Source organism: Lemur catta, chromosome 3 (genome assembly GCF_020740605.2).
Source record: "Lemur catta isolate mLemCat1 chromosome 3, mLemCat1.pri, whole genome shotgun sequence".
Classification (NCBI taxonomy): Eukaryota; Metazoa; Chordata; class Mammalia; order Primates; family Lemuridae; genus Lemur; species Lemur catta.
This window is the reverse complement of record NC_059130.1, coordinates 51,631,145-51,644,369: the sequence shown is the minus strand read 5'-3', so window position 1 is coordinate 51,644,369 and position 13,225 is coordinate 51,631,145.

Below are 13,225 nucleotides of genomic sequence, written 5' to 3'. Positions count from 1 at the left end.
CTGGAGCCTGCCCAGGCTGTGTGGGTCTCACCGGTGCTGGGGACCATGGGACTTTTCGTGTGTAGTGTTCAGTCCTCGAAAGGGTGGCCAATTACTGACATAGCAAAGTGCTGAATTGCCTCAGTAAAGTACAGAGATGTTTACTCAGAACTGGTGCTAATTTCCTGCCTTTGCAGTGGCTTCTGGCCTGGGAGGTGCACATCTGGCAGACAGTTGCTGGCCTGATCGCAGGATATAATGCAGGAGTTCCAGGGGATGATCGTCTTGTGTCATTTTAACCCCACGGGGACACATCATTGATTGGTATTTACCCTGGCGCCGGGAAGAGGGCGTGTGTCTACGAGGTACAGGGTGTGGGTGACACCAAGAAGTCCATGGAGCTGGCAGTCCACAGTCAGCCAGCCAAGACCACCCCCTGCAGACAATGCCGATGACATTATGACAATCCTGGGCTTTTTATAGTAGTTCAAGTCGCCAGAGCTCTTTGTCATACCCTATTTCATTCCATGGTCATCCAAACCTATAAGAAAGACAGAGCAGGAATTGTCATCCATTTTCCACAGGAAGAATGTGAGGCTGAAAGGTTAAGTGAGGTACCAGGGTACAGAGCTTAGCGCATGTCAAAGCTGGGCTGGCTTCTGCATTCACAGCTGCAGCCTGCCCTGTGTGCTCAGTGACATGGGCCCTTGACACCCCTGGGCTTAACACTTGCAGCTTCGACTATTTCCTAGAAACCTCAAAGGACCCTGAGTGCAGTGACTTATCCCTGCACTGCAGCTGAGTTTGAACCCTCCCTCTGTGAGGCCGGCTCGTGGGAGCCAGTCGCTCAGCTGGCCGAGGGCCTGGCTGGCCTCCGGGGCCCACAGTGCACTTGGTCTGCCATTGTTTCATCACTGTTGTGGGCACCCTAACTCTCCTGTGGTAATTTAAAAACAAAAACAAAAAATTTGTTTCTTTTTGAGAAATGGCCATCAACTAACAGTCAGCAAAAATCCAAGAGGCAATGGGTGCGTGTGAAGTTCATGATCAGGAGTGGCTGCCTGCCTTCTGTTGCACACTTGCCAGGTGTTGGATGTTGTGTTAAGTGCTTTACACATATTATCTCATTTACACCTCCCCATTTAACATATAGAGAAACTGAGGCCTAGAGAGGTTAATTAATTGCCTAAAGCCTTACAGTGTGTAAGCGGTGGAGCCCAGACTCAAATTTTGAATCTGTGTGGCCAAAGCCTGTGGTCTAAAGCTCTGCTTTGTACTGCCCCTCTTGGAAATGCGATCTAGGAGCTTGTGTGGCCCCCTATGACATTGCTGAACTCACACATCTGCAGACTCAGAAAGGTCTCAGAATGTAACTCCTCTCTCTGTCTCTCTCTCTTCTCGTTCTCCCTCCTCATTCTTCCCCCAGTAATTTCAGAGCCTTCTCCTACTTTCTCTTTCCTGGGATGACCTGAAAATTCAAAATTCTTATCTTTTGATCTTGCAGAATAATCCATTCATTCAACAAATAGTATTTGGATGCCTATTTTATGCCAGGCTCTGCTGGGCATGGGGGAAATGGCAATGAACACAACAGATATGGATCCCTGACTGCCCGTGAGGTTCGTGCTAGTGGAGGAGAAACCAAGAACAAAAACACAAGATAAAGGCAGGTGGGATACGGCTGTGAGGGAATAAGGCACGAGGAAGGGGGAAAGGGGAGTGATGCAGGCGGCTGTTTGAGATGTGGGACCAGGGAAGGCCTCCCTGAAGAAACGGCATTTGGGCAGAGCCTGGAGTCAAGCGGGCAGGGAGCCGTGGCGTTGCCAGAGGAAGAGCACCTCCAGGGTGGGGATGAGCTGGGCCCGGAGTCGCCAGATTTAACAAAAAGGAGAAGGAGAACAAGAAAAGAAAAAAAAGAAAAATTGGACACCCAGCTAAATTTGGATTTCAGATAAACAACAAATAATTTTTTAGTATGTGTCCCACATAAAATTTGGAAAACACTTGTTTTAGTCTTAGTGCATTGTGCTGCTATAACAAAATGCCACAGACTGGGTAATGTACAAAGAACAGACATTTATTTCTCACAGTTCTGGAGGCTGGGAAGTCCAAGATCAAAGTGCCGGCAGGTTCAGCGTCTGGTAAGGGCTGCTTTCTGCTTCCAAGATGGCACCTTGTCACTGTGTCCTCTGGAGGGAACAAATGTCGTGTCCTCACATGGTGAAGGGATGGAAAAGGGGTGAAGGGGTACTAACACTGTGTCCTCACACAATGGAAGAGCAGAAGAGGGGCAAATCCACTCCCTCAAGCCCTTTTATAAGGGCCCTAATCCCATCCATGAGGGCTGCTACACCCTCATCACTTAATCACCTCCTAAAGGCCTCACCTCTTAATACCACTGCATTGGAGATGAAGTTTCACCATGAATTTGAAACCATAACAATACTTACACTAAAACAACTATTAGTTGTTTATCTAAAATCCATATTTAACTGGCAGTCCTGTATTTTATCTGGCAACTGTAGCTGTGTGTGTTTAAGGAGTGGCAAGAAGGCCAATGAGGCCAGAACAGAAGAGGCAAGAAGATGGAGGGAGACAAGGATGGGAACCTTGGAGAGAGGAGGGTGGTTGACATCTCAGACCCAAAGAAGCCAGCCAGGTGTGCCTTCCGTTCTCCCACTGGAATCATCTGACTGTCCAGAAGAAAAATGCATGCTAAGGGCCATGAAGGAAGAGATAGGGGAGAGTACAGCACAGGGGCAGCTAATCCAGCCTGAGTCCTAAAGTCATCTGTGTCTGCAGCACCCCTTCTCCAAAGAAGGTCAAACTCTTTGGAAACCCCAGAGGTCAGCTTGATCTTGGCTCCTTCACCCAGCAGAGCAGCTGGACCCTGAGCAGACTACCCGAGGGAGGCGGTGTGGGAACATGCCCTAGGAGCCCAGAGATTAAATCATGGACAGTGCTGGGGCCTCCCCATCTCCTCTCTGTGCTTGGTACGCTGGTACATATGACATCAAATGGTAAATGTCCCGTCTCCATTCCCAAGACCTGGAACCTGAAGGGACCTTGAGACACCCACCACCCCACCTACACACAGCGAGACAGCGAGAGAGCGAGAGAGAGAAACTGTAATATGGGATCCAGGCGCTACAACTGGATTTCTTCCCTTTCTTATGAATAATGACCTGGTGAGATTACAGTGTCTGGCACATAGCAGCTGCCCAATAAATACTGCTAAATGAATAGTGCTGAAATGAGTGGCTTCATTCCCAAGGTTCTCCTGGCGTTACATTTTCACTTTCAAACCAGCAGAAAAGGAAGTGGGGCCGCCTGACGGGGCTGCAGAGAACTAGGAGCAAGCCGTTCCCGCCCTTCCCAGTGCAGGGACGTTGCTTCATCGCTGACTGAAACGTAGGCCGGGGAAGCAGCCAGCGCCAGCACAGCGGCAGCCTTATAAGGACATTGGCCAGGCCTGCCAGGTGTGTCATCCCCAGCTGGAGAGGCGGCCAGTGGTGGACCCCGTGAGTCAAGGCCTGGGTGGGTAAAGCATCCTCAGGAAGTCACATAGGCAGAAAGTGAGAGTTTTCCCACTTCCCTCCCCCCTTCCATGTTTCCATGTGTTTTAAATTATTATCCCATCAGCCATTTACCTCTGCAACTGGGAAAACAGAGAAATGAATTTTTGAATTAGAAAAAAGGTACCCATAAGCTATTACGTCCCTAGCAAAGGGAAGTCCCTCTCTGCTTTTTTGGCGGAGAGGCACTGCTGAAATGAAGAAATTGTATGTCTGTGGGAAGGTCTCCTTGAGAATTAATACACAGCGGCCCCTCCACGACAAGGCAGTATCTGGCAGTAATGGCGGGCTGCCCCGGCCCCAGGGCAGTGCTGGAGTCTCCTGGACCAGCCTTCTCCTGTTGAGGGCAGGACTTGATACCAGCAAAGACAAGCCAGGGGTGGGCAGGGAGCCTTGGAGAAAAGTGGTCCTTCGGAAAGCGAAGAGGACAAAGGAAGGGGCAGTTGGCCTGACCAGAGGTGGCAGAGAATCATGGTTAAGAAATTAGGCTTGAAATTTGACAGCTCTGGGTTTGAACCTGATTCGCCCACTTTGGTTGGGTGAGCTGGAGCAAGGTCGTTCATCTTTGTAAGTCTCAATCGCCCCGTGTGAAGTATCTGTTCACTTAACAAATACCTCCATAGCGCGCCAATGCTTTGCTAACATGAACTCACCAAATTCTCATAACCAACCAATGAAGTAGATTTTGTTTTTATCCTCATTCTACATATGAGCAGAGTATGTGCCCAAGGTCACACAGCTAGTAATTGGCAGAACTGAAATTTGACCCCAGGCAGGCAGGCACCAGGCCTGTGCTCTTAGGTTAGGTCTAAGACATGCTGCTGAGAGGGTATAATCGCACCCACCTAACCTGATGGAGCTCTGGAGGATTAAGTGGACCAGGGCTTGTAAAAAGCTCCTATTTCAGCACCTTACACGTGTAAGTACTCAGTCAATGTCACCTACCATCACTGGTCTATTATTTGTGGAGGATTACCCAGAAGCAGACCCAGAGAGGAAAGTTCCTGCACAAGTGAGTCGGGAAGGACAAGCTCCCTGAAGAAACTGGTTTGGGAGCAGGAGAAGCAGGCCTGGGAACAGGAAGAAGCCAACAAAGGTGTGATCGCAGGCGAAGTCCCACAAGGGAGAGACTTGTGAGCTTATCTGCATCGAGGCAAGGGAGCTGGGCTCTGTGCTGACAAACTGCAGTCCCTGGCTAAGGGGTGCCCTGAGGAGACAGAAACTCCCAGGCAGGTGTGGGCCTGCACATGCGTGCAAAGCAGTCTGCTAACCGCATGGCGGTCTTCCACAGACAGTCCAGGGTATGGCGCCATCAGAAACAAAAGCACCAGAAAGGACTGGTGGACTTGACAGAAACAGCAAAACCGGACCCAAGGGCCTCTGGGGGCAGCAGGAACTGAGCCCACTCAAGACTGCCCCTTGTGCCTGCTCACGTCTTCCATCAGGTTCACATCATCCTGCGTCCACCTGCTGTGTCTTCAAGAGGACACACAGGGCTCACGGTTTCTGGGGGGAAACTAATGAAAGGAGAGTTAGTGGGACAACCTCACCACCCCCTTTGCAGATTGTCTCTAGGCTGTAACTGATACTTGTCCTCTCCCTCCGCTATCACTCTTTCTAGACTCCCCTCCCCCTTTGGAAGCACATCTGCTGGTCTAGCTGGCTGGCTGGACCGTTATCCCTGAAGGGTTTGTCTCCTGCCCTCTGGAGAACATGCGTCTTACCAGGGCATGCAGAGTTTTTGCCACTTCTGGCTTATCAGGTTCAATCAACACAAAGTGATCGATTGCTAAGTCAAAGGACAAAGTGTGTCCTTTCAGTTTCCTAAGAAGGAAAAAGGATGAAATTCCATTAGCCACAGTCAAAGGAGCGTGCCATCAGTGCCAAAAGAAATTGTAACTTGCATTAGGTGACCTGTTGTGATTAGGTAAAAAAGAAACCATTGATCAATAGGAACCAGCAAGGTTTCTCTAAGGACCAGTCAGTCCAAGAGCACATTGGGGACGAGGAAAAGAGAAATTGGAAATTGGTTTGTTTAGTCCTGGTAACAAGTACAAAAGGATGATTGAGAGAAGTGTAGGTGGAAGAGATAAAATGTCTATTATTTGTAGATTTCATTTATACAAACAATTCTTATCCATTGGTAGTTGAAAATTGAGTATAATTTTTTTCCCTTTGCTGAGGTAGAAATAGATTGTGAAAATGGTATCTTGTGTTTTCTTAGGAGTTAGTAGAAAGCTGGAGTCAAATTGCAGCACGAATTTCAAAGAATATGAGGCCCTTCCATCAGGAGCTAAGGCATCAAGCCGAGGTCCCTCAGAATGAGAAATGACCCTATGCGACAGCACATTCCCCACATGCTAGCAGAGGTAAGTCTCTCAAATTGCTCCTTTAAATAAGTAAGAAGACTAGCACTCTGGGAGGCCGAGGCAGGTGGATCGCTCGAGGTCAGGAGTTCGAGACCAGCCTGAGCAAGAGCGAGACCCCATCTCTATTACAAATAGAAAGAAATGATCTGGACAGCTAAAAGTATATATAGGAAAAAATTAGCTGGGCATGGTGGCACATGCCTGTAGTCCCAGCTACTCAGGAGGCTGAGGCAGAAGGATTGCTTAAGCCCAGGAGTTTGAGGTTGCTGTGAGCTAGGCTGACGCCACGGCACTCACTCTAGCCCGGGCAACAGAGCAAGACTCTGTCTCAAAAAATAAATAAATAAATAAATAAGAAGAAAAACTTTCCCCCATATTGGCAATATTTATTGTTTTTGCTCATTAATAAGCTGCTCATTATAATATAATAACCTGTTCATTATAAAATCTTCAAAAGCATGAAATGGAATGTGGAAGCCGATCGTAATTCTAACTCGATCCAGTGATAATAACTGTTAATGGTTTAACATATTTTTTCACTTTTTTTCTTGTTAAATAAGGGCATAAAAGGAAGTATGCATGAATAAAATGAATAAAATGCTTTACGATCTGCCTCTTTCACTTATTATATTGTGGACATTTTTCCTTGTAAGGAAGGTCTCTAGGGATTTGCTTTTTTCGTTTAACAATTGCATATTATCCCACTGTATGGCCGCATAGTGATTTATTTAAACAAACCACTACTGATGAAAGTTTGACTTATTTGCATTTTAACTATTATTAACAATGTTGCAGTTCGCATAACTGATATTCTTTTACATACACTTGGTACCTTTATCTGATTATTCCTGTAGCACGAATTCCTACAAGTTCCTGGCATTGCTGGGTCGGTGATTATGGAAATTCTAAATTTTGATTTATTATTGCTTAATTGCCCTCCAGAAAGTTTCTACAAATTTACAGTCCCACCAACAGTACATCAGACTACCTGTTTCCCCACAACCTGGAAACAATAGCTTTGACTGTTTACAATAAAAGGAGATTGAGCAACAGCCCCCTGTTTAATGGTCATTTGTATTGTTTCTCTTGGAAATTGTCTACCGATGCCTCTGGTCAATGTGAGGCTGCTATAGGAAGGATATGCTGGGGCCTGGACTGAGATCCGTACACGGATTGGAAAGGTGTACAGAGTGGGGAAACTACTCACTGTTTGGACACGGGAGATGGTGAGTGTGAGTAGTGGTGCCATTCACTGAGTTAGAAGGTGGGGGAGGAGAAGCAGGTTTGAGGGAAGTTTAGTTGAGAAGTAGGTACCTATAGGACTACCAGTAAAGATGCCCAGAAGGCAGCCATATTCATGGGTCCAAAGCTTTTGAGCCAGCTCTCAGCTAGACCTCCAGAGGTGAGTCATCAGCCTACTGCTGAACACTGAAACCTTGGACACGGATGCTGATACCCCTTGCAAGGATAGAATGAGCCACAGGGCTGGCACAGAACAGGGAAGACCAACAGAGGAAGGGAGAGGATGGGAGACCAAGAATCATGGGACAGATGCCACCTCTCCCCAGGCTCTGAGATGCCACAGTAGTGAGTCAAAACCAACCTAAGACTCACTCTTCCGTTCATTTGGTGAACCCAAGCTCAACACTTTAAACCAACACTGGTTTTAACTTGCTAGAACAGGGAATCCAACAGTTCTGTTCCCTGGTGCCATGGCTGCAAACCCATCCAAACTGTTTCTGCTCACAACCAGTTCTTTATGGTGGAAGGGACCCAGCTTCAGCATAGGCAGTGTCTCCATGCCCTGGTTCACTCAGTGACTTTTGCACAATCCCACCCAGTCAGACCTCTGTTTCCCTGAGCTCTGCTTCCTCGACATACATCTTCCCCCACCAACACCCCTCCCATGGCCCTATGGAGAAAACATTTCAACATAAGGAAGTGCATCATGTGAAGGAAAAAACCAAACATACCCTCTAAGTGTTCATGCTTTCGTTGAAATCTGGCACGTCCGCCAGCTTCCCAGGGCTCCCTAGCTGGGGTGTTGGGCTGGACTGGGAGTCAGATGGTGATGACTTGTCCCAGTGCGTCCAGCTCTTGCCTAACAGAGGAGCAATTTTCAGCAAACGTTAGAGAGGATTTGCTCTCCCTTTAGGATGATCCATTTTTCCACTGGGCAAGCTGCCTTCCCAGAACACTTACACTTGGGTCTGAATCACACTTTACGAAATTAATTATTCACTGTTATACCACCAATCAAGTTCCCATGATTTGAATTTAGAATTTAGCGTCTAAATTCCCCGAGGAGCCAGAGGCCATGATATACTTCTCCTGGATCCCCTGTACCCAGGGGAGCCCTCGATGGAGTGCAGCGGATCAGGGAATGCAGGGCACAGGGGCCCTCAGACCTTGTCCTGGGGGGCATCCAGTGTAGCCCCTTACCAATAGGGAAACCGAAGCCCACGAGGCTCAGCAGCCTGGCAGCCACACACCCACAGATGACAGATGCAGGACTGTTGCACAAGGAGGGAGGAGAAGTAATATGGTGACTGGTCAAGAGTGTGGCTTTGCTAGGCCTCCTTCGCGTACCAGCCATGTGCATATGAGCAAGTTGCCACGCCGCCTCTGCCTCCTCCTCTATGAAGCACAGATGGTAGGTGAACCACAGCTCAGGGACGTGTGAAAACCAAATGGGCAGATCCATGGAAAGCTCAGGGCATAAGGCCTGGAGTAGAATAAGTGCTCAATGAACATCATCAAAAGGAAAAGAGATAACGTCAAAAGAAAAACACGTCATTTCCTTGAAGTAGTTGCTACCTCCAAGTATTTAGTACAGATTTGTTAAATAACTTGACAGTAGCTTTTCCATTCAATTCTATCCTTGCAGAGAATGCAGCTGGGAGTGGGGGCTCTGGGTTCCCTAAGGACAGGACTGTTCCTTTGAGCACTGTGGAGGCTGTACTCAAACAAACATTGTCAGTTGGTGGCCCACAGCCAGGCCCGGCAGCTGGGCTGGAAATACCCCGAATGGGTGAAGTTATACAACCAGACGGCAGAATGGAGAAGTAGTCCACACAGCACAGGGAAGCAGGAGGAGTGGGGACCATGAGAAGAAAGCTTTTCCTTATTCACAAAGTGTAGCTTTAACTGAAATGCAAAGTCTCATCACAGCCTCATTTAGGTGTTTATTAGACACTGTAGAATCACACTCGCTGGGGCTGTATGCTAGCTCCAATCCTTCCTTACCACGTGAGCTTAGGAGTTAACGTGACTTTTCTGTGCTTAGTTTCATAATCCACCCTCCATCTGCAAAATGGGGATCATAATAGTAATTTATGGTTATTCCTTATGATTTGCTGTATTAACGTAAAAAAATTCCTGTAAAATATTCAGAACAGAGTCTAGCATTTAATAAGCATTCTGTAAATACTAGTTGTTATTGTTTTTTAAATAACTTATCCTGTAGTTTGAATACAGCTGTAGAGTTTTTATTTCAGAAGCAAAATCCTGATAACCTGTTTCCACTTGGCTCAATTTAATCTGAACTCAATTAAAAACCAAAAGAGAACTGAAGTTATCATTTCATTTATGCATAGAACAATGGCTGGAAGCAAATACACCTCAATTTAAACAGTGGATGGGATGGAACTATGAGTAAATTTTGTTCTTCCTTTTCATATTCTGTATTTTCCATCAACTATTTTTAGAGTTAAAGCCAATCATTTCAGACAAGAGGGACATTGTGAGCTATTTGTGGGAAATATCTTCTATCTGTTGCTTTCTGTAGGCAGAGACAAACGAAGGGGCTCCAGCTTGGTTTGGGGCAAGTTCCAATGCTGTTCACTTAGCTTGGAATGAGCCTCCTACCTCGTCTAATGTTGAGATTCTACCTACTTGGGACCCCTCCCCTCCTGGTGCCTCCCAGCCTTCTGCCTCCTCCTACCTGCAGCCTCACCTGGTGCAGGCTGGTGGTGAGGAGGAAACAGGTGGCCTGACTCCCCGGAGCCCTGACACTCTTTGGACCCAGCCTGGGTTCTGCCGGTTGTCCTCTTCGGCTGAGATCTCCAACCTCTGTTGATGCCACCTCTGCGTCCTTGCCTCATTGCCCTGCCTGCCATGACAGGCTTCTCCTGTTTCCAGAACTTCAGCAACTGCTGCATCCTTTTCTTCCTTCCATAGTCATTGCTGCTTTCGACAAGCAGCCTTTGTCTACCTGTCTGAGTTTTTTTGGTTTTGGGTTTTGTTTGTTTGTTTTTGGCTTATTTGTTTGTTTTACAGGATGATTCCATTAATACAGAGTCCAAAAACTAGCAAACTAGACCATATTTGCTGCAGGATGTATATGCAGGGGGCTTATAAAAAGCAGTGATCGTATCTGCGGGACTATTCTAAGCACTTCATATACATTCATCATATTTAATCTTTTAACAACCTTATCAGCCGGCATTCTATCATCTTCCAAACTTCCTGTCCCGCAGGTGAAACCCCTGGGAAATCTTTCAGAAAAATGCGCTAGGAAGACCAGGGCAGGACACAGCCCGGGGCAGCAAAGCCAGAGCCATGGGGGAGGGAAAAGGGCAGGGCCTTGCCTCTTCCGTGCCCGGGTCCTGCCTGACCTGTCCCCTCCCAGAGCCTCGCCCCCCATCTCCACGCCATCTGAGACCCGGGCAGGCACCGCGGCCGCGGGGCCTCTGCTTCCCCCAGAGCCGCCGCGCGTTCTTCGCCGGAAGGTGGGGAAAGGCCTCGGCCCACCGCATCGCGGCCGCCCGAGAGAGGCTCCAGCTCTCTCATGAGGGACTCGCGAGCAGCGAGGCCCCCGACTCTCAGTCTAACCTAACCAGCCCGAGGCAGGCGGGCCCCTGCGCGGTACTGTGCTCTCCCACAGCCTCTTGCTCCCTGCAGGGGGCCCTCGCTGTTCCACGAGCATTCCACGAGCAATGACTCGTGGCTCCGGGGAGGTCTCTGGCGCTATTGCCTGATGTGTACGCTGATGATGGCATTGGAATTCCCCTCCCACCTCCTGACCAGCTCCCCCTTGGGGGTTTCAGTCCCTGCCCCGCACCTCCCCTTCTGCTCATCCTCCCCGGCCCCTCAGCCACTTCCCGTTCTGCTCGCTCCCAGATGGGCAGCTCCGGCACCCCCACCCGTCTCCTGACTGCCCGACAGGCTTCCTTCTGCTGCTAATACTCAGCGTCTTCCTTTGGTTTGTGTTGCTAAAACAGAATACCGCAGACTGGGTAATTTATGAAGAAAAGATATTTATTTCTTACAGTTCCAAAGGCTGGGAAGTTCAAGGTCGAGAGGCATATGGTGAGGGCCTTCTTGCTGCGTCATCCCATGGTGAAAGTTGGAGGGCAAGACAGCACACACACAAGAGAGGCAAGAGAGGCTCAAACTTGCTTTTCTAACAATTCCACTCTTGTGATAACCAATCCACTCCTGCAATAACGGCCCACGCTCTCACAGAGACCAGCGTGCCTTCTGTATTTGCTCTCTCCAGGCCCCGCTGATTGGATGGTGCCCACCAACACTGAGGGCAGAGTCTGCTCAGACTCACCACTATCTCCTTTGGAAACACCCTCACAGACGCACCCAACATAATGCCTAACCAGGTTTCTAGGTATTCCTTAATCCAGTCTACATCACAATTCAGTCCACAAGTCCAGCCCTGGTCAACCTGGCACACATAAGCATCTCCTTAAACCATACTTCATTTCCAAAGAAAGACAATAACAAGGTAATAGTTCCACCTAACGTGATGCAACTAACATAATGAAACTTCCCTGTGTACAACCGAAAATCTACTAACCCTTTCCTCAGAATTTGGCTTTCGGGATCTTAATCTTTCAGGATTGTGATTTTCAGGATTTTAGATGTTACGTTAGAGATTTTAGGCTTTAGGCATTTTTTTTTTTTTTTTTTTGAGATAGGGTCCTGCTCTGTGCCCAGGCCGTAGTGCAGGGAAGTGATCATAGCTCACTGCAGCCTCTAACTCCTGGGTTCAAGCAATCCTCCCAATTTGGCTTTCCAAAGTGCTAGGACTATAGGTGTGTACCACTGTGCCCAGTTAATCTTTCTTATTTGTACAGATGGGACTCTTGCTATGTTGCTCAGGCTGGTCTCAAACTCTTGGCCTCAAGTGACCCTCCTTCCTTGGCCTCCCAAAGTGCTGAGGTTATAGGCATGAGCCACTGGACCCAGCTACTTTAGGGACTTTGATCTTTTGGGATTTCAGCATTTGAGATCGTGATGTTCAGGACTCAGCCTTTCAGATTTATGATGCAAACCTCCTGGTGCATTCCAGGAGCAATGAGGAGGCCAGTGTCATTGGAGCAGAGTCACTGAGAGAGAGAGTAGTGGAGCCCAGAGAGTAGCAGGGGTTGGGTCACACAGGGCCTTAAGTCACTGTCTGCTGAGTGCGATGGAATTCACTGGGAGATTGTGAGGGGAGGCTAAGTGTTCTGATATGGTTTTTGACAAAATTCCTCTGCCTTGAGACTTGAGAAAAGCAGGGCAAATGTGTCAGCAAGGAGACCAGCTAGCAGGCTATGGCTACAGTCCCCCTAAGAGATTATGGTGGCTGAGATTAGGGTGATAGCAGTAGAGGTGGCAGGAAATGGTTGATCTGGGTGGGATATGTTTTTAAGATGGAGCAAATGGGACTCCAGACCCCTGTGCTCAGGTGCCTGCTGGATACCTGCAAGTTCCCCTTGCACTTCAGACTCATCATGTCTGAAACTGAACTCGTTACCTTCCCCCAGAGAGCTTCCTCCCTCCTCTACTTTCATCTCTGTCATTCCCACTCCCAGCCAGAGAGTTGTCCAAACCAGAAACCTGGGCATCATCCTTGCCCCCTCTCTGTGTCCACCTTCCACATCCAATTGGGCACCCTGCCCCACCCACCCTGCTCTCCCCGTCTTCACTCTCACCTCCACTGTCTTAGTTCAGTCCCTCTGGCCTGGACTCTCTCAACAGTTCTCCTCCTCTGCCCTGGGCCCACAAACTCCACATGGCACCAGAAGCAGACCATGCCTGGGGGAAGCAGACCACAGCCGCTTAAAACTATTCTAAGACTCTCTGTTGCCGGTTAAATAAAATCCAAATCCTCTGGCCTAAAACGGTCCAAAAGAAATGTAACATGAGCCCCATATATAATTTTAAATTTTCTAGTAGCCACATGTAAAAAAGTAAAACAAAACAGATGAAATTAATTATAAGGATATGTGTGATTAACCTACTATATCCAAAATATTATCATTTTAACATGTAATTTTCAAAAGACAAAATTATAACATATTTGGC